This window comes from Symphalangus syndactylus, chromosome 2 (assembly GCF_028878055.3).
Source record: "Symphalangus syndactylus isolate Jambi chromosome 2, NHGRI_mSymSyn1-v2.1_pri, whole genome shotgun sequence".
Taxonomy (NCBI): domain Eukaryota; kingdom Metazoa; phylum Chordata; class Mammalia; order Primates; family Hylobatidae; genus Symphalangus; species Symphalangus syndactylus.
The window spans coordinates 75,426,320-75,446,012 of NC_072424.2; positions in this window are offsets into that span (position 1 = coordinate 75,426,320).

Sequence of the window (19,693 nt, forward strand, 5' to 3'; positions counted from 1 at the left end):
CCACTAGGAAGGAGCAGGTAGAACAATTCTAGAAGCTCATATAGGGCAGAGAATGGTTTGTGTTCCTTCCAGCCAAATTGAAAAGAATGCCTAATTTATAGGCATTGAGGACAGTCCTCAGAATGGTAATGCGTTAAGAGTGAGTCCAAACTGGCCCTAGCCTAAAAAATTCCCAGATCCCAGGCTAACAGAGTTAAAAAGAAAGACTCAAATAATGAAACTAATTATAAGTAATTTAATTATGTTAACCATAAACTTAACCATATTTAAATAAGCGTAATCATATTTAAAAGAATACAACAAAATTTAGCACCCAGAAATTTAAAATTCAAAATTTCTTACCTCCACTGAAAAAACTATCAGACACACACAAAAAAGGGAAAATTGACCCAGAACTAGAAGTAACTTTAATCCACAGAAACAGACCCAGAAATGATAGAGATGATAAAATTAGTAGACAAGGATGTCAAAACAGCAATTATAAATAAAATCTACATGTTCAAGAAGATAGGAGAAAACGATCATGAAAAGGAGAGAAAACGATGTTATAAAAAATACCCACATTTCTAGATGAAAAATATATATCTGAAATGAAAAACACTGGCTGGAATTAATAGCAGATTAGACACTGTAGAAGAAACATCAGTTAACTTGAACACATAACAATAGATACTAACAAAAGTGAAGCACAGAGTAAAAAAAGATTGGGAAAAAAGAGAACAGAGTATTAGTAACATATGAGATTATAACTTGTAGTCTAATATATATGCAATTGGAGCCCCAAAAAGAGAGAAATGAAGGGTCCCCAAAATATTTGAAGAAACAATGGTCAAAAAACTTCCAATTTTAAAATGTGCTAAACCCACAGATTCAAGAAGGTGAATGAAGCCCAAACAGAAGAAACATCCAATGTACCCAAATAGTCATGGTAATAAATTTTAATCTCTTTATTCTGAATAATTATTTAAATTGTATTCCCATTCTGCAAATGAGGAACCCAGAGTTTAGACTGCTGATTAGTCGACAGTCCTCAGTTTGTCTGTCAGACCCTGGCAGAGAGAGAACTTTCCTTCCTTTACAGAGCTCAACCATGTGGGGTTTTGGGGTGCTATTGGCTGGTGGGCCACAGCTGCCTTTCAATATGGTGCCTTTGAACCAGCATTCAAATGTGTGTAGCTCTACATAGTCTAAGTAAATTCCATGTGTACTATGGCCTTTTGCATAGTGAACTCATACTGTGCATACAACATGTTGAAGGCTAATGAACAACTAGAAACTGGGGAGCTGGAGAAAATTATGTGCCAACAATATCTGACTTTAGAGCCTATATTAACCTATGCAGAAAATAAAAGAATTAGTAGATTAGAACAAAAACTGGGCTGTTTTTTGTTTATTATGAAAGATAAAAAAGAAAGAACAATTGAAAAATGACAGAGCCAATCAATTTAGGAATAAGATTGAAAACAACAAAAGCAAAAGGTAACAGTATACAAAAATAAACCGGTGAGTCAAAACTCTTTATAACCAGGATCCAAACATGAAGGGATGATTAATTTAGACAGCTGTTTCTATTGAAGTGTTTTTTGCTTGCTATTTAGTTTTCTAACATCCCTTGTCTAAACTGCATGACCTTATCTTTTCCCTATTCTAATCTTTCTCGTTGCTTAAAATTATTACTCTTTTATTTCAAAAAGTGGCTCTCATCCTTTGATCCACTAATTGGCTTTATTGCTCTAGCACCCTTCTTGCCTTCTCTATGTGTTGCCTGATGATTTTTTAAAAATCAAATCATTCCCACTATCTCACATTCCTCCTTTCCCATTGTTCCCCCTTTTCTCTGGATATCTAGAACTGTAGCGCACAAAGATCCTGCCTCTGAGAGAAATTTCCATTGTTTCAAACATTGGCCTCGTGAGATCCCTTTTTAAATGTTGAATATTTAAAGTAATGTTGGAACAAGGACACTAGGCCATGATCCATTGAGATTTTTTAGGATATAGGAATTCTGTTCTTTCGTGTGACAATCTTCTAGAAACTGATACAAAACTTCCAGAATGTTTTATTTTCTAATCACCTTGTCAACACCAACTTTTCCTACGATCAGAATCTTTTAATCTGGGGTTCACAAGGAGTATGTAGGTAGAACTCAGGGTAAGAGTAGAAATCATATCTTTATACTAGCTTGTGATGAAATTTAGCATTTCCTTCAATTACAAAGGTAGGCAACAAACCACAGTGGTGTTAGCAGTACTTGTGACTTTAGTATTTAATGTGAATCATTAATATTTTCATATTGTGCTACAAATATTAAAGATAACTAAAAATTGTTTACCTTCATCACTATTTCAAAGTTAGCATTATTAGAATTGCTGTTAGATACTGTTATTAAATTTTAAAAAATCACTATTATCCCTATACATCAACAACAGTCAAGGCAAGAGCCAAATCAGGAACAAACTCCCATTCACAATAGCTACAAAAAGAATAAAATACCTAGGAATACAGCTAACTAAGGAGGTGAAAGATCTCTACATGGAGAACTACAAGCCACAGGAGAACTGCAAATTGCTCAAGGAAGTCAGAGATAACACAAATGAAAAACATTCCATGCTTATGGATAGGAAGAATCAATATTCAAACTATACTACAGGGCTACAGTGAAATTAACTCAAGATGCACTAAAAACTTAAATGTAAAGCCCCAAATTATAAAAGCCCTGGAAGACAACCTAGGCAATACCCTTCAGGACATAGGCATGGACAAAAATTTCATGATGAAGATGCCAAAAGCAATCGCAACAAAAGCAAAAATTGACCAATAGGATCCAATTAAACTAACGAGCTTCTGCACAGCAAAAGAAACTATCAAGAGTAAAGAGATAACCTGCAGAATGGGAGAAAATATTTGCAAACTATGCATCTGACAAAGGTTTAATATTCAGCATCTATAAGGAACTTAATTTACAAGAAAAAAACAACCCCATAAAAAGGTGGGCAAAGAATATGAACAGACATGTTTCAAAAGAAGACACACACGTGGCCAGCAATCATATGCAAAAAAGCTCAGCCTCATGGATCATTTGAGAAACGCAAATGAAAACCACAATGAGATACCATCTCACACTAGTCAGAATGGCTTTTACTAAAAAGTCAGAAAGTAACAGATGCTGGGCAAGGTTGTGGAGAAAAAGAACACTTATATATTGTTGATGGGAGTGTTGTTAGTTCAACCATTGTGAAAAACAGTGTGGCAATTCCTCAAAGACCTAAAGACAGAAATATCATTAAATCATTCTATTATAAAGACACATGTATGTATATATTCATTGCAACACAATTCACAACAGTAAAGACACGAATCAACCTAAATGCCCATCAGTGATAGACTGGATAAAGAAATTGTGGTACATATACACCACTAAATACTACATAGCCATAGGAAAGAATGAGATCATGTCCTTTGCAGGGACATGGATAGAGATGGAGGCCATTATCCTTAGCAAACTAACACAAAACAGAAAACCAAATACCACATGGTCTTACTTATAAGTGGGAGCTAAATGATGAGAACATTTGGACGCATAGAGGGGAATAACACATACTGGGGCCTATCAGAGGGTGGAGGGTGGGAAGAGGGAGAGGATCAGGAAAAATAACTAATGGATACTAGGCTTAATAACTGGGTGATGAAATAATCTGTACAACAAACCCCTATCACACAAGTTTACCTATGTAACAAACCTGCACATGTACCCCTGAAGTTTAGATAAAAGTTAAAAAAAAGAAGTAAACAACAATAAAATCGTATCTTTTAAAACTATTTTGAAATTGAAATGTTAATATATTTGGCTTTCAATGTAATCTTATGGATATATCCTTTCATGCATTTAAAAACACTATCTGGGAAGGGGGTCACGGCACAAAACAGGTTGGAATTTCTGTACTAGGTAATGGTGCAATATGCTTTTGAAGCTGTATTGGTTTACCTGAGACACGAGCGCCTAAGGCTGTTGTGGTCAGGTGACTTTCTTAATGTTGTAAAATGATACTGAGTGCCTCCTGCAACAGTTTTCTCAATTTAATATTATTATTTGCTGTTAAAAGACTACAAGATCAGCTTTCTGTCTAGTGTGATCTAATCAACAGATAGGACTAGTTCAAATGATAACACATATTGTCCATGAAGAGCTACTGTACCATAGGGGACAGAGATAGAAATTGCCAGGAGCCCAAAATTCAAATTTGAGCTCAGACTTTGGGTAGGTTATCTTTCTTGTACTTAGTGTTCTCATCTACTAAATAAAGGAATTGTGTTTGGTGATATTTAAAATCTCTTTTCTTTTTGATGCTATGTGGGTCAGTTCCACCTGGCATTTAGAGGAGCTCTTCCATAGTCAGGATGCATCTGCCCAGATTCATGCATTCTTTGCTAGTCTCTCCCACCTCTTGATCAATACACCTATGTAGGTTGACTGATTAGTATTAGGAAGCTGTTGCATGGCCTCTAGGTGACTGTGGACAGGTGGCTTTACTTCTCTGAACATCATTTTTCTTACTGGATAATAATAATATTTATTATTACTCTGAGAGCAGTAAGGCTTAAATAAAATAGCACATGTCAAACTCCTAAAACAGGGGCTGGCACACAGGCAGATGTTTAGTCAATCTTCCACCTCAATCCCACTCAGAACAGAGGAAAACTAAATGTCTCACTGAAGACTGGACCTCAATACTTTGAAAAGTAAGTACCATTCTCATCAAGATTGAATAGATATGTGTGGGAATGTGTATACTTGTTCAGTTAGAGTGGCACCTAGTAAGCCCCTGCCTTAAGTCCATCTCTTAGTAATTTATCAAAAATAATCATATGTCCTCCTCCTCTCCTTCCTACTCTTTCTCTTTTGTTCTTTTTCTTGCTGTTCTTCTTGGGTTAAAAATGCTATAGCTACTTTTTTTTGCCTATGTTTTAAAAATTATAGCTCTTGAAGGCTTTCATTTATTATGGTGAATAACTATGGTATGGTCATTGCCTGAAAGATAACTCTTATTTGCCAGCAATGCAATGTATGTGTGTCTGATATGTATATATATATAATGTGTGTGTGTTTGTGTGTCTAAACATGCACATGTGAGTATATGTATTCTAAAAAAAAAAAACTTCTCTGCTTGCAGTCAATAATATGTTCATTTTATCAGAATATACACTCAATGCATTCATGACAGTCAAAAAATGCAGAAATGCCTACAGAGGATATGAATGTATTGAATTTCCTAACTTTACTGTTTCTCCAACTATGTCCTTAACTAGATGGTGTAATCTAATTGTGTGAACCTGGAAATATATAGGGTTTTATTTTAATGCTAAAAAGGTCAGTAGCTTTGGAACTTAAAATCTTTCCTGTCTTCTTTTCTTTCCTGGAAGCTCATCATCAAAGGATTACAAGATATCTTTAATGAAAAGTAGAAATTTATTTTATTTTATTTTATTTATTTATTATTATTATTATTTAAGTTTTAGGGTACATGAGCACAATGTGCAGGTTTGTTACATATGTATCCATGTGCCATGTTTGTGTGCTGCACCCATTAACCCGTCATTTAGCATTAGGTGTATCTCCTAATGCTGTCCCTCCCCGCTCCACCCACCCCACAACAGTCCCCAGAGTGTGATGTTCCCCTTCCTGTGTCCATGTGTTCTCATTGTTCAATTCCCACCTATGAGTGAGAACATGTGGTGTTTGGTTTTTTGTCCTTGCGATAGTTTACTGAGAATGATGTTTTCCAGTTTCATCCATGTCCCTACAAAGGACATGAACTCATCATTTTTTGTGGCTGCATGGTATTCCATGGTGTGTATGTGCCACATTTTCTTAATCTAGTCTATCGTTGTTGGACATTTGGGTTGGTTCCAAGTCTTTGCTATTGTGAATAGTGCCGCAATAAACATACGTGTGCATTTGTCTTTATAGCACCATGACTTATAGTCCTTTGGGTATATACCCAATAATGGGATGGCTGGGTCAAATGGTATTTCTAGTTCTAGATCCCTGAGGAATCGCCACACTGACTTCCACAATGGTTGAACTAGTTTACAGTCACACCAACAGTGTAAAAGTGTTCCTGTTTCTCCACATCCTCTCCAGCACCTGTTGTTTCCTGACTTTTTAATGATGGCCATTCTAAGTGGTGTGATGTGGTATCTCATTGTGGTTTTGATTTGCATTTCTCTGATGGCCAGTGATGATGAGCATTTCTTCATGTGTTTTTTGGCTGCCAAAATGTCTTCTTTTGAGAAGTGTCTGTTCATGTCCTTCGCCCACTTTTTGATGGGGTTGTTTGTTTTTTTCTTGTAAATTTGTTTGAGTTCATTGTAGATTCTGGATATTAGCCCTTTGTCAGATGAGTAGGTTGTGAAAATTTTCTCCCATTTTGTAGGTTGCCTGTTCACTCTGATGGTAGTTTTGCTGTGCAGAAGCTCTTTAGTTTAATTAGATCCCATTTGTCAATTTTGGCTTTTGTTGCCATTGATTTTGGTGTTTTAGACGTGAAGTCCTTGCCCATGCCTATGTCCTGAATGGTATTGCCTAGGTTTTCTTCCAGGGTTTTTATGGTTTTAGGTCTAACATGTAAGTCTTTAATCCATCTTGAATTAATTTTTGTATAAGGTGTAAGGAAGGGATCCAGTTGTAGCTTTCTACATATGGCTAGCCAGTTTTCCTAGCACCATTTACTAAATAGGGAATCATCTCCCCATTTCTTGTTTTTGTCAGGTTTGTCAAAGATCAGATAGTTGTAGATATGTGGCATTATTTCTGAGGGCTCTGTTCTGTTCCATTGATCTATGTCTCTGTTTTGGTACCAGTACCATGCTGTTTTGGTTACTGTAGCCTTGTAGTATAGTTTGAAGTCAGGTAGCGTGATGCCTCCAGCTTTGTTCTTTTGGCTTAGGATTAACTTGGCGATGCGGGCTCTTTTTTGGTTCCATATGAACTTTAAAGTAGTTTTTTCCAATTCTGTGAAGAAAGTCATTGGTAGCTTGATGGGGATGGCATTGAATCTATCAATTACCTTGGGCAGTATGGCCATTTCACGATATTGATTCTTCCAACCCATGAGCATGGGATGTTCTTCCATTTGTTTGTATCTTCTTTTATTTCATTGAGCAGTGGTTTGTAGTTCTCCTTGAAGAGGTCCTTCACATCCCTTGTAAGTTGGATTCCTAGGTATTTTATTCTCTTTGAAGCAATTGTGAATGGGAGTTCACTCATGATTTGGCTCTCTGTTTGTCTGCGATTGGTGTACAAGAATGCTTGTGATTTTTGTACATTGATTTTGTATCCTGAGACTTTGCTGAAGTTGCTTATCAGCTTAAAGAGATTTTGGGCTGAGACGATCGGGTTTTCTAGATATACAATCATGTCATCTGCAAACAGGCACAATTTGACTTCCTCTTTTCCTAATTGAATACCCTTTATTTCTTTCTCCTGCCTAATTGCCCTGGCCAGAACTTCCAACACTATGTTGAATAGGAGTGGTGAGAGAGGGCATCCCTGTCTTGTGCCAGTTTTCAAAGGGAATGCTTCCAGTTTTTGCCCATTCAGTATGATATTGCTGTGGGTTTGTCATATATAGCTCTTATTATTTTGAGATATGTCCCATCGATGCCTAATTTATTGAGAGTTTTTAGCATGAAGCATTGTTGAATTTTGTCAAAGGCCTTTTTTGCATCTATTGAGATAATCATGTGGTTTTTGTTGTTGGTTCTGTTTATATGCTGGATTACATTTATTGATTTGCGTATGTTGAACCAGCCTTGCATCCCAAGGATGAAGCCCACTTGATCATGGTGGATAAGCTTTTTGATGTGCTGCTGTATTTGATTTGCCAGTATTTTATTGAAGATTTTTGCATCAATGTTCATCAAGGATATTGGTCTGAAATTCTGTTTTTTGGTTGTGTCTCTGCCAAGCTTTGGTATCAGGATGATGCTGGCCTCATAAAATGTGTTAGGGAGGATTGCCTCTTTTTCTATTGATTGGAATAGTTTCAGAAGGAATGGTACCAGTTCCTCCTTGTACCTCTGGTAGAATTCGGCTGTGAATCCATCAGGTCCTGGACTCTTTTTGGTTGGTAAGCTATTGATTATTCCCACAATTTCAGAGCCTTTTATTGGTCTATTCAGAGATTCAACTTCTTCCTGGTTTAGTCTTGGGAGGGTGTATTTGTCGAGAAATTTATCCATTTCTTCTAGATTTTCTAGTTTATTTGCGTAGAGGTGTTTGTAGTATTCTCTGATGGTAGATTGTATTTCTGTGGGATTGGTGGTGATATCCCCTTTATCATTTTTTATTGTATCTATTTGATTCTTCTCTCTTTTCTTCTTTATTAGTCTTGCTAGCGGTCTATCAATTTTGTTGATCTTTTCAAGAAACCAGCTCCTGGATTCATTAATTTTCTGAAGGGTTTTTTGTGTCTCTATTTCCTTCAGTTCTGCTCTGATTTTAGTTATTTCTAGCCTTCTGCTAGCTTTTGAATGTGTTTGCTCTTGCTTTTCTAGTTCTTTTAATTGTGATGTTAGGGTGTCCATTTTGGCTCTTTCCTGCCTTCTCTTGTGGGCATTTAGTGCTATAAATTTCCATGTAAACACTGCTTTGAATGTGTCCCAGAGATTCTGGTATGTTGTGTCTTTGTTCTCGTTTTCAAAGAACATCGTTATTTCTGCCTTCATTTCGTTATGTACCCAGTGGTCACTCAGGAGCAGGTTGTTCAGTTTCCATGTAGTTGAGCGGTTTTGAGTGAGTTTCTTAATCCTGAATTCTAGTTTGATTGCACTGTGGTCTGAGAGACAGTTTGTTATAATTTCTGTTCTTTTACATTTGCTGAGGAGAGCTTTACTTCCAACTATGTGGTCAATTTTGGAATAGGTGTGGTGTGGTGCTGAAAAAAATGTATATTCTGTTGATTTGGGGTGGAGAGTTCTGTAGATGTCTATTAGGTCCGCTTGGTGCAGAGCTGAGTTCAATTCCTGGGTATCCTTGTTAACTTTCTGTCTCATTGATCTGTCTAATGTTGACAGTGGGGTGTTAAAATCTCCCGTTATTATTGGGTGGGAGTCTAAGTCTCTTTGTAGGTCACTCAGGACTTGCTTTATGAATCTGGGTGCTCCTGTGTTGGGTGCATATATATTTAGGATAGTTAGCTCTTCTTGTTGAATTGATCCCTTTACCGTTATGTAATGGCCTTCTTTGTCTCTTTTGATCTTTGTTGGTTTAAAGTCTATTTTATCAGAGACTAGGATTGCAACCCCTGCCTTTTTTTGTTTTCCATTTGCTTGGTAGATCTTCCTCCATTCCTTTACTTTGAGTCTATGTGTGTCTCTGCATGTGAGATGGGTTTCCTGAATACAGCACACTGATGGGTCTTGACTCCTTATCCAATTTGCCAGTCTGTGTCTTTTAATTGGAGCATTTAGCCCATTTACATTTAAAGTTAATATTATTATGTGTGAATTTTATCCTGTCATTATGTTGTTAGCTTGTTATTTTGCTCGTTAGTTGATGCAGTTTCTTCCTAGCCTTGATGGTCTTTACAATTTGACATGTTTTTGCAGTGGCTGGTACTGGTTGTTCCTTTCCATGTTTAGTGCTTCCTTCAGGAACTCTTGTAGGGCAGGCCTGGTGGTGACAAAATCTCTCAGCATTTGCTTGTCTGTAGAGTATTTTATTTCTCCTTCACTTATGAAGCTTAGTTTGGCTGGATATGAAATTCTGGGTTGAAAATTATTTTCTTTAAGAATGTTGATTATTGGCCCCCACTCTCTTCTGGCTTGTAGAGTTTCCACCGAGAGATCAGCTGTTAGTCTGATGGGCTTCCCTTTGTGGGTAACCCGACCTTTCTCTCTGGCTGCCCTTAACATTTTTTCCTTTATTTCAACTTTGGTGAATCTGACAATTATGTGTCTTGGGGTTGCTCTTCTTGAGGAGTATCTTTGTGGCATTCTCTGTATTTCCTGAATCTGAATGTTGGCCTGCCTTGCTAGATTGGGGAAGTTCTCCTGGATAATATCTTGCAGAGTGTTTTCCAACTTGGTTCCATTCTCCCTGTCACTTTCAGGTACACCAATCAGACGTAGGTTTGGTCTTTTCACATAGTCCCATATTTCTTGGTGGCTTTGTTCGTTTCTTTTTATTCATTTTTCTCTAAACTTCCCTTCTTGCTTCATTTCATTCATTTTGTCTTCCATCACTGATACCCTTTCTTCCAGTTGATTGCGTCCGCTACTGAGGCTTCTGTATTCTTCACATAGTTCTTGAAACTTGGCTTTCAGCTCCATTAGCTCCTTTAAGTACTTCTCTGCATTGGTCATTTTAGTTATACATTCATCTAATTTTTTTTCAAAGTTTTTAACTTCTTTGCCATTGGTTTAAATTTCCTCCTGTAGCTCGGAGTAGTTTGATCGTCTGAAGCCTTCTTCTCGCAACTCGTCAAAGTCATTCTCTGTCCAGCTTTGTTCCGTTGCTGGTGAGGAACTGCGTTCCTTTGGAGGAGGAGAGGTACTCTGCTCTTTAGAGTTTCCAGTTTTTCTACTCTGTTTTCTCCCCATCTTTGTAGTTTTTTCCAGAAAGATGTAAAAAAAAGTAGTTTTTTGGTCTTTGATGATGGTGATGTGCAGATAGGTTCTTGGTGTGGGTGTCCTTTCTGTTTGTTAGTTTTCCTTCTAACAGACAGGACCCTCAGCTGCAGGTCTGTTGGAGTTTGCTAGAGGTCCACTCCAGATGCTGTTTGGCTGGATGTCAGCAGTGGTTGCTGCAGAACGGCGGATTTTCATGAACCGCAAATTCAGCTGTCTGATCGTTCCTCTGGAAGTTTTGTCTCAGAGGAGTACCTGGCCGAGTGAGGTGTCAGTCTGTCCCTACTTGGGGGTGCCTCCCAGTTAGGCTGCTCGGGGGTCAGGGACCCACGTTAGGAGGCAGTCTGCCCGTTCTCAGATCTCCAGCTGCGTGCTGGGAGAACCACTACTCTCTTCAAAGCTGTCAGACAGGGACATTTAAGTCTGCAGAGGTTACTGCTGACTTTTTGTTTGTCTGTGCCCTGCCCCCAGAGGTGGAGCCTACAGAGGCAGGCAGGCAGGCCTCCTTGAACTGTCGTGGGCTCCACCCAGTTTGAGCTTCCTGGTTGCTTTGTTTACCTAATCAAGCCTGGGCAATGGCGGGCGCCCCTCCCCCAGCCTTGCTGCTGCCTTGCAGTTTGATCTTAGACTGCTATGCTAGCAATCAGCGAGACTCTGTGGGCATAGGACACCCTGAGCCAGGTGCAGGACACAATCTCCTGATGTGCCGTTTTCCAAGCCCATTGAAAAAGCGCAGTATTAGGGTGGGAGTGACCCGATTTTCCAGGTGCCATCTGTCACTCCCTTCTTTGACTAGGAAAGGGAACTCCCTGACCCTTTGCGCTTCCCGAGTGAGACAATGCCTCGCCCTGCTTCGGCTCGGCTCACACACGGTGCGCTAAACCGACTGTCCTGCACCCACTGTTTGGCACTCCCTAGTGAGATGAACCCAGTACCTCAGATAGAAATGCAGAAATCACCCATCTTCTGCGTTGCTCACGCTGGGAGCTGTAAACTGGAGCTGTTCCTATTTGGCCATCTTGGCTCCACTTCCGAAAAGTGGAATTTTATAAACTTAAATTTAGTTATTCATCTTTCATATATAAAATCCTTCTGATGAATAAATATATGGCAAAGCAATATATACTTTACTGAACAAGAAGTGAAATTTATAGTAATATACTTGATGTGGATATAAGATTTCTTTTGAGGCAATTTCTTGAACTGTAACTATTATTGTGCATTATATCTTTTTATCACTTCCAACATTATTTCAATATTTTATTGCTTTACTTCAATATGAAAATGTTTCAGTTTCCTGAATAGTATTCTACTAGCTTCAGAATGAAAGCCTGTTATTTTCTGATTTTGCTTGTATTTTTGGAATGTTGTTATCAGATGCATTTTAATTAAAAATTTAAAATTATCCACTGTATTCAGAGCTCTATGCTGACCATTTAAGGGAAGTTTTTTTTTTTTTTCAAATTGAATTTTTACCTTTATTTATCTTCTAACTTGAGAATTTAGATTTATTCTAATAAAATAAATGCAACTGATTAAAAATAGCACATCAATGAGTTTAAAACAAAGAAGTAAGAAAGGTAATTGATTCTATTAGGATTTGGAACCAAGGGAGCTGTTAGTAAAGGAAAGGTTTACACTAAGAGTTATAAAGGACCTCTTCTTTTTTTTTTTTTTGGATGAGAGGAAAAGGCTCAGAGGAGAGTCACAGTCAGCATGCTTAAGGTCATTCAGTAGTTAATGCTAGATTTGGTAATACAACTCAAGTCTTTTGAGTCCTAGTTCACTGTCAGATTTCCTAGGAGTCTTTGTGTGAAATGGACATATATTTCAATGTTGGGCCAAGGTATATAAGATTACTCATAATGTGATCATATGAAAGTGACTGGCCAATGCACTTTTAGTTCTGAGAAGGAAGAAATTTGAAATTTCTTTAATATAGATAGGCTTGTTTAGCACTTCCGTTATAGGAGAGATTCAGCAATAATAATGCCACTATTATAATGCCATTTCTGTAATAATAGCACTTCTGTTACAAAACACCATTATTATAAAAATGCTATTATAAGAAATGCTGTTATTTAGAATTGCTTCAACAATAAAAGTGCTAAAAAAGTCTTGTATTATAGAAAATTATTGTGAATTTTTCTTGCTTTGCAATGAAATTTTCATTCCAAATCTTCTTTGATTCTCCTGTGAAATGGCTCTCAGATTTTATTCTGATGACTCTGAGGCCTGGACCAGATTGCTGTATGGAACAGGAAATTGCTTGACAGCCAAAGTCAGCTTGGTCAAATAAGTCGACTTCCTATCTGTCAGTTTCCATAAGGTGAAGTAAACCTTCCTTCACAGCTTTATTCATTTTCAGATACTATATTCTTTTATTGTCTTTCTAAAAATACTATGTACTACCTTTTAATAGAAGGTTGAGACAATTTAATTTTACTGAAGTTAGGTAGTCACAGTCTTGCTTTCACATCATGTCTATTAAACTAAACTAAAACACATAGTGTAATTGATTAGAGCAAAATAAATTTAGGTTTAAATTATACCTCATTTATAATTTTACATAATAGGCAGCGTAAAATTCAATGACCTACATGTTGTGAATTTAAGTATAAATGAAGAGAAATGGGGATTTATAAGCATAGAGGTGCATTTAAAAAATATTATCTCTCTTCTTAGAGTATTGAAACACTGTGTTACTGTTTCAATTAAGTTAGGGCTATCCCTTTTTAGAAAATCATTTATAAGACTTAGTAAAGACAAACTAGAGTTATCTCACAATCAATATTACATCACATAAAATTATAGGCCTACAGGTTTTACAGTAACTTAATGATTATGCAAGTGGTTTCTATACATTTTTAAACACCAGAAAATTCATTTTAGATATAAAATTTTATTCAGAATCTACAGCATTTAAACAGATAAAATGACATTTTACCAGCCTAAAATATCATAAATGTTCAGATTTACAATGATTTTCTTATTATAAAATCAGTCAATGAGTCTAATACCACCTGATGATCACACGTGAAATTGAAGAGTATATGTTTTGGTTACTGTCCTCTGGCTGCCTCAATGTATAATTTAGTTCTACATCATGACTTGGTTTTAAAGCATGGGGAATATCCTGAGTCACACAGATAAGGAGATGCAAATGATAACTGTCCTTTAAAGGAGTGCCTCACAATGTCTTTATTCTCCTTAGTGAACAGATACATAAGCTTGAAACAGTAGCAAGAGGGAATTTTGAGTTCAAGATTAAATTGCTAACTATAACTAAAAACGAATCTCATTCTTTACCCAGTCAAAGCACCAAGAACTCCAAATAAGCATTAAAATAAGCTCTATGTTTTCAGGACACTATTTATTGTATGTTCCCTTGTTGTTGTACAACTATGGCTGTCAGAGAGCACGTGCTGCAGCGATACACCACGGCGGTTCTAGCAGTTAGCCGAATGTGTGGCACGTACTTACTGGGGAAAACACCTGCCAGAATATCACCCAAATGGGATGGCTGGTGGCACAGAAAAACACACTGGTATATGGAAAATATTTATATTTAACGCATTTCAGTGTGTTTATAAAGCAAAAATTGTGAAAATAGATGTACAAGTATTTTCTTTTTTTTTTTGAGACAGAGTCTCCCTCTGTCCCCTAGGCTGGAGTGCAGTGGCGCCATCTCGGCTTACTGCAAGCTCTGCCTCCTGGGTTCACTCCATTCTCTCGCCTCAGCCTCCCAAGTAGCTGGGACTACAGGCACCCACCACCACACCCGGCTAATTTTGATTTTGTATTTTTAGTAGAGACAGGGTTTCACCGTGTTAGCCAGGATGGTCTCGATCTCCTGACCTCGATCTCTTGATCCACCCACCTCTGCCTCCCAACGTGCCAGGATGGGATTACAGGCATGAGCCACCATGCCCGGCCTGAACAAGTATTTTCAAAATTAAATTATATTCATATGTATGAGGAAATCCCTCAGGCACCAAGTTCCTTAGAAAAGTTGTTTAAAAAAAAAACACTGGCCAAATCCAATGAGCCATTCAATTTTTGAAACCCATCTGTAACAGGTGCACTAAATAGTTATTCAGCACCCACACACATATATTCAAGGAGGAGTATCCTCTTGCATCCTGGGGCAGTCCATTTTGTCCATTGGCAACTCTCCCTATGGAGAAATCCTTCCTTACAGTGAGCTAAAATATGTTTTTCTGAAACTTCTACCGTGTTTCAAGTTCTATTCCTTGTGACCATACTATACAAATCCACATTGTGTCCTTATGATATCTTTAGATACTAGATGAGTCTTACTTATGTTTGATTTTCTCCATCTGACAGACCAATGTCCTCAGTTCCTTCTGTTGTTCTTCACATAACTTGGTTTGGTTGCCCTTCATTATCTTGTTTCCTCTCTTCCAAATGAGTTCCATAAGTCTTTCTGCCTTGTAAGAAAGGGTATTTGGCCCTAAATATAGATCTGGACATGGTTTGACTTCACAGAGAATACTAATTATCATCCTTTTCCTATATGAAAAATATTCAGTTTTACTGAGCTAAGATTCCATTAATTATGGTATTTGCTCAATTTGATCTTATTGCCATCAAATATTCACAAGTTTTAAATTTCTCAATTATACATATATTTTGATAATTTATGCTATTTTGGGCATTTGGTTTTAAGAACTGGAAAGAATAATTTTAGATTTAAGGCAAATACATATAACTTTGACTTATTCCATTCTTGCTCTCACTTAAATCATCCATTATATTTCTTTATGTAGTCTTGTGATCTGAAAATGTCATAAAAATTCTTTATGTTTATCCAAGTAAGGAATGAAGGAGAATGGTTAAAAATCTCTAATGAGGATTCTTTGATAGTCAGTATTTCTCAAATTTAGGTACACTTTGTCTACCATATTTCCCAAATGTTTCAGTCAGTGAGTTCATTATTATTTTTAAAATTATACTTACTAAATACACGTTGTTATTTCTCTAAAATATTTACAAACTATCATTTCTTTCTGGAATTGTGCTTGAGGTTGATGTTAAACTCACCAGTCTTTTATTTGTAGAATCTCTTGGCCTCTTTTTTTCCCCTGTTGGAACACTTCAACAACAGTTTTAGTTTTTTTGTAATAATGAGATTAAAAAATTGGTGAGTGGTAAATTTGGGTAGATCTAGGAAAAAGTCTTACTAGTGTCTACCAAGAGAACTCAGAGGGTATGCCTTAGTGAATTTACCAAAATCTAGATTCGGTTGTTTAGCTTTGAGCACCCTGTGAGTGGGTCTGTTTCTCAGGGGTACACTTCCTTTAACAAGGCTTCCTGGAGAGAGATGTACAAACCAAACTATCATCTTGTCAATTTATAATGATGCTTCCCTCTTGTGGAGACTGGTGTCCTGAATATAGATTTACGGAACATTACATTTTACTTAGAAGATTAGCTTGGTGTATATGAAATTAAACCAAACATTTAATGGCAGAAGGCAGCTGCAACAATCTCCTCAAGCTGGACACCTTAGTTTAGGAATGAATTATTCAAGTCTGTGAACCAGAAAACTCTTTTTTTTTTTTTTTTTTTTTTTTTTTTTTTTTTTTTTTTTGAGACAGAGTCTCGCTCTGTCGCCCGGGCTGGAGTGCAGTGGCGCAATCTCGGCTCACTGCAAGCTCCGCCTCCCGGGTTCACGCCATTCTCCTGCCTCAGCCTCCGAGTAGCTGGGACTACAGGCGCCCGCCACCGCGCCCGGCTAATTTTTTTTTTTGTATTTTTTAGTAGAGACGGGGTTTCACCGTGGTCTCGATCTCCTGACCTCGTGATCCGCCCGCCTCGGCCTCCCAAAGTGCTGGGATTACAAGCGTGAGCCACCGCGCCCGGCCAGAAAACTCTTTTTCCTGTGTTCTAGAATCAGACTGCGATTTTCTGTGTTCAGACATACCAAGCATCTTTGAATCAACAAGTCTTTTTTGGGGTATATTCATTAATTCGGTCAAGTCTTCTTGTTGCCTGGGAGCCTTTCCTTTTCTTTAAGATGACTTTGTATATCTCTGATTCATTTTGTTGTATGCCAACTTTAGAAATTTGAAGGATAGCTTATCTTTCTCATTTCCAACTGGAAGAAACAGCATACCTCTATAACTTGGTGGCTCACATCTGAATTCAGCATAGGCAGAATTTTGTCATCTGATCTATTTTTTTTGTGCTTTTTCAATATGATGACAATATTTACATAAAAATTGTGGATTTTTTTACTGCTCTTAAAAAATTATAAGATCTGGTAATTAATTCCCACATTCCCTCATGTTGACAATTAACTGAAACGGACTAGTGCTGCTTATTCTAGACAGAGCCTGTGTTCTCAGTTTACCACATTCCCTGCTTGCCCACCTCCCTCAGTTACACTACTTGTCTGCCCCTAGAGGCATTTGAGTTTGAGAAACTTGAATACTCTCTTGGTAAATGGTTCTACTTCCTTCCCCATTGCTCCCAAGAACATTCTCCAGCTTTTGACTATTTTCTTAAATATTGCCAGCTGTGGTTCAATAATTTCACTTGCAAGTTCTATTAGTGCCCGAGATGTTATATGTCAGGGTAAAGATATTATAAATCACTGGGGATGGTTAGATACATTTTTACTATCTCTTTAATCATTTTTTTCCATTGCCTTTTTTATCCACTAACATTATGTTTCCAATATCAAGCAATATGTCTATTTCCTCATTTACTCATCTTACCTAAGTCAATGTTCCATAATAATAGTGAGCTGTTTATCTCAATGCAAAAATTTGCTATTATAAGTAATCCAGTATAATCGTTTTACAGTGTTCTGTGTAAACTTGTTGATTATATATATTTTATATATATTTATATAAGTTTATATTGTATGACTAAAATATAAGGAGAAATATGACAACATTTCTAGAAACTGTGTGTTACAAGAAATAAGAACAAAATGCAGATTTAAGAAAACTCTCTTTTGACCAAAGGAGGAAAAGGAATAAAATAAACAGAGCAGATATATCTGGGAGTTTTGGGCTGTGATTTTGTAAGGCTGGAGAAATGGCAAACACCACATGTTCTCTCTCATAGGTGGGAATTGAACAATGAGAACACTTGGACACAGGGCGGGGAACATCACACTTGGACACAGGGTGGGGGGTGGGGAGCTGGGGGAGGGGTAGCATTAGGAGATATACCTAATGTAAATGACGATTTGATGGGTACAGCAAACCAACATGGCACATGTATACCTATGTAACAAACCTGCACATTGTGCACATGTACCCTAGAACTTAAAGTATAATAATAAAAAAAGAGAAATGAATATGGAGAGATACACTATAGTTTAGTATAAAGATGGGATTGGCTCTTAATGAGCTGAATGCTGGCTGGTCTACCTGTAGTTATGAATGCCTGGGCAATAGGCTTATGTATTGAGCCTCAGTTTCCTCCAATAAAATTAAGAAATAAAGGGTCTTGTGCTTATTTTTGAAATCTCCTGTCTTTAGCAGGTTTTGGGGTTCCAGAGAAAATGGAATGTGAGGGAATTCAGCTTTGCACTCTCTGTGCATATCGTAGGTGTTTACCGTTAATTTTCAAGGCATCTTTCTTTTTTTAAGAAAAGATATTTTTTTAATTTTTAATTTGTGTGGGTGCACAGTATGTGTTCACATTTATGAGTTACATGAGATATTTTGGTACAGGTATGTAACGCATAATAATCACATCAGGGTAAATGGGGTATCCATCACCTCAAATATTTACCCTTTGTGTTTCAAATAATTCAACTATACTCTTTTAGTTATTTTAAAATGTACAATTAAATTATTTGCTAAAATAGTTACCCCACTTTGCTAGCAAATACTAGGTCTTATTCACCCTAACAATTTATTTGTACCCATTAACCATCCCTACCCCCTTGCACCTCCCCTCTACCCATTACCCTTCCCAGCCTCTAGTAACCATCCTTTTACTCTCTATCTCCATGAGTTCAATTGTTTTAATTTTTAGCTCTCACAAATAAGTGAGACCATGCAATGTTTGTTTTTCTGTAGTGGGCTTATTTCATGTAGCATAATGACCTCCAATTCCATCCATGTTGTTGCAAATGATGGGATCTCATTCATTTTTTGGCTGAATAGTACTCCATTGTGTATATATACTACATTTTGTTTATCCTTTCATCTGTTGATGGACACTTAGGTTGATTCAGTCTCGGCTATTGTGAATAGTGCTGCAATAAACATGGAAGTGAAGTTATCTCTTTGATATACTGATTTCCTTTCTTTTGGGTATATACCTTGGAATGGGATTGCTGGATTATATGGTAGCTCTATTTTTAGTTTTTTGAGGAACTTCCAAACTGTTCTCCATGGTGGTTGTACTAATTTACATTCCCACCAACAGTATATAAAGTTTCCTTTTTCTCCTCATCCTTGTCAGCATTTGTCACTGCCTGGCTTTTGGATAAAAACCATTTTGACTGGAGTGAGATGATGTCTCATAGTTTTGATTTACATTTCTTTGATGACCAGTGATGTTGAGCACCTTTTCATATACCTGTTTGCCATTTGTATGTCTTCTTTTGAGAAATACCTATTCAGATTTTTTGCCCATTTAAAAAATTAGATTATCAAAATTTTTTTGTTAGAGTTGTTTGAGCTTCTTATATATTCTGATTAGGAATCCCTTTTCAGATGAGTATTTAGCAAATATTTTCTCCCATTCTGTGGGTTGTCTCTTCACTTTGTTGATTGTATCCTTTTCTGTGCAGAAGTTTTTTAGCTTGATGTGATGTAATCTGTCCATTTTTGTTTTGGTTGCCTGTGCTTGTGGGATATTAATTAAGAAATCTTTGCCCAGACCGATGTCTTGGAGAGTTTCCCCAATGTTTTTTTTTTTGTTTGTTTGTTTTTTTTTTTTTTTTTTTTTTTTTTTTAGTAGTTTCATAGTTTGAGGTCTTAGCTTTAAGTCTTTAATCCATTTTAATCCATTTTGATTTGGTTTCTTTATATAGTGAGACATAGGGGTCTATTTTCATTCTTCTGCATTTGGA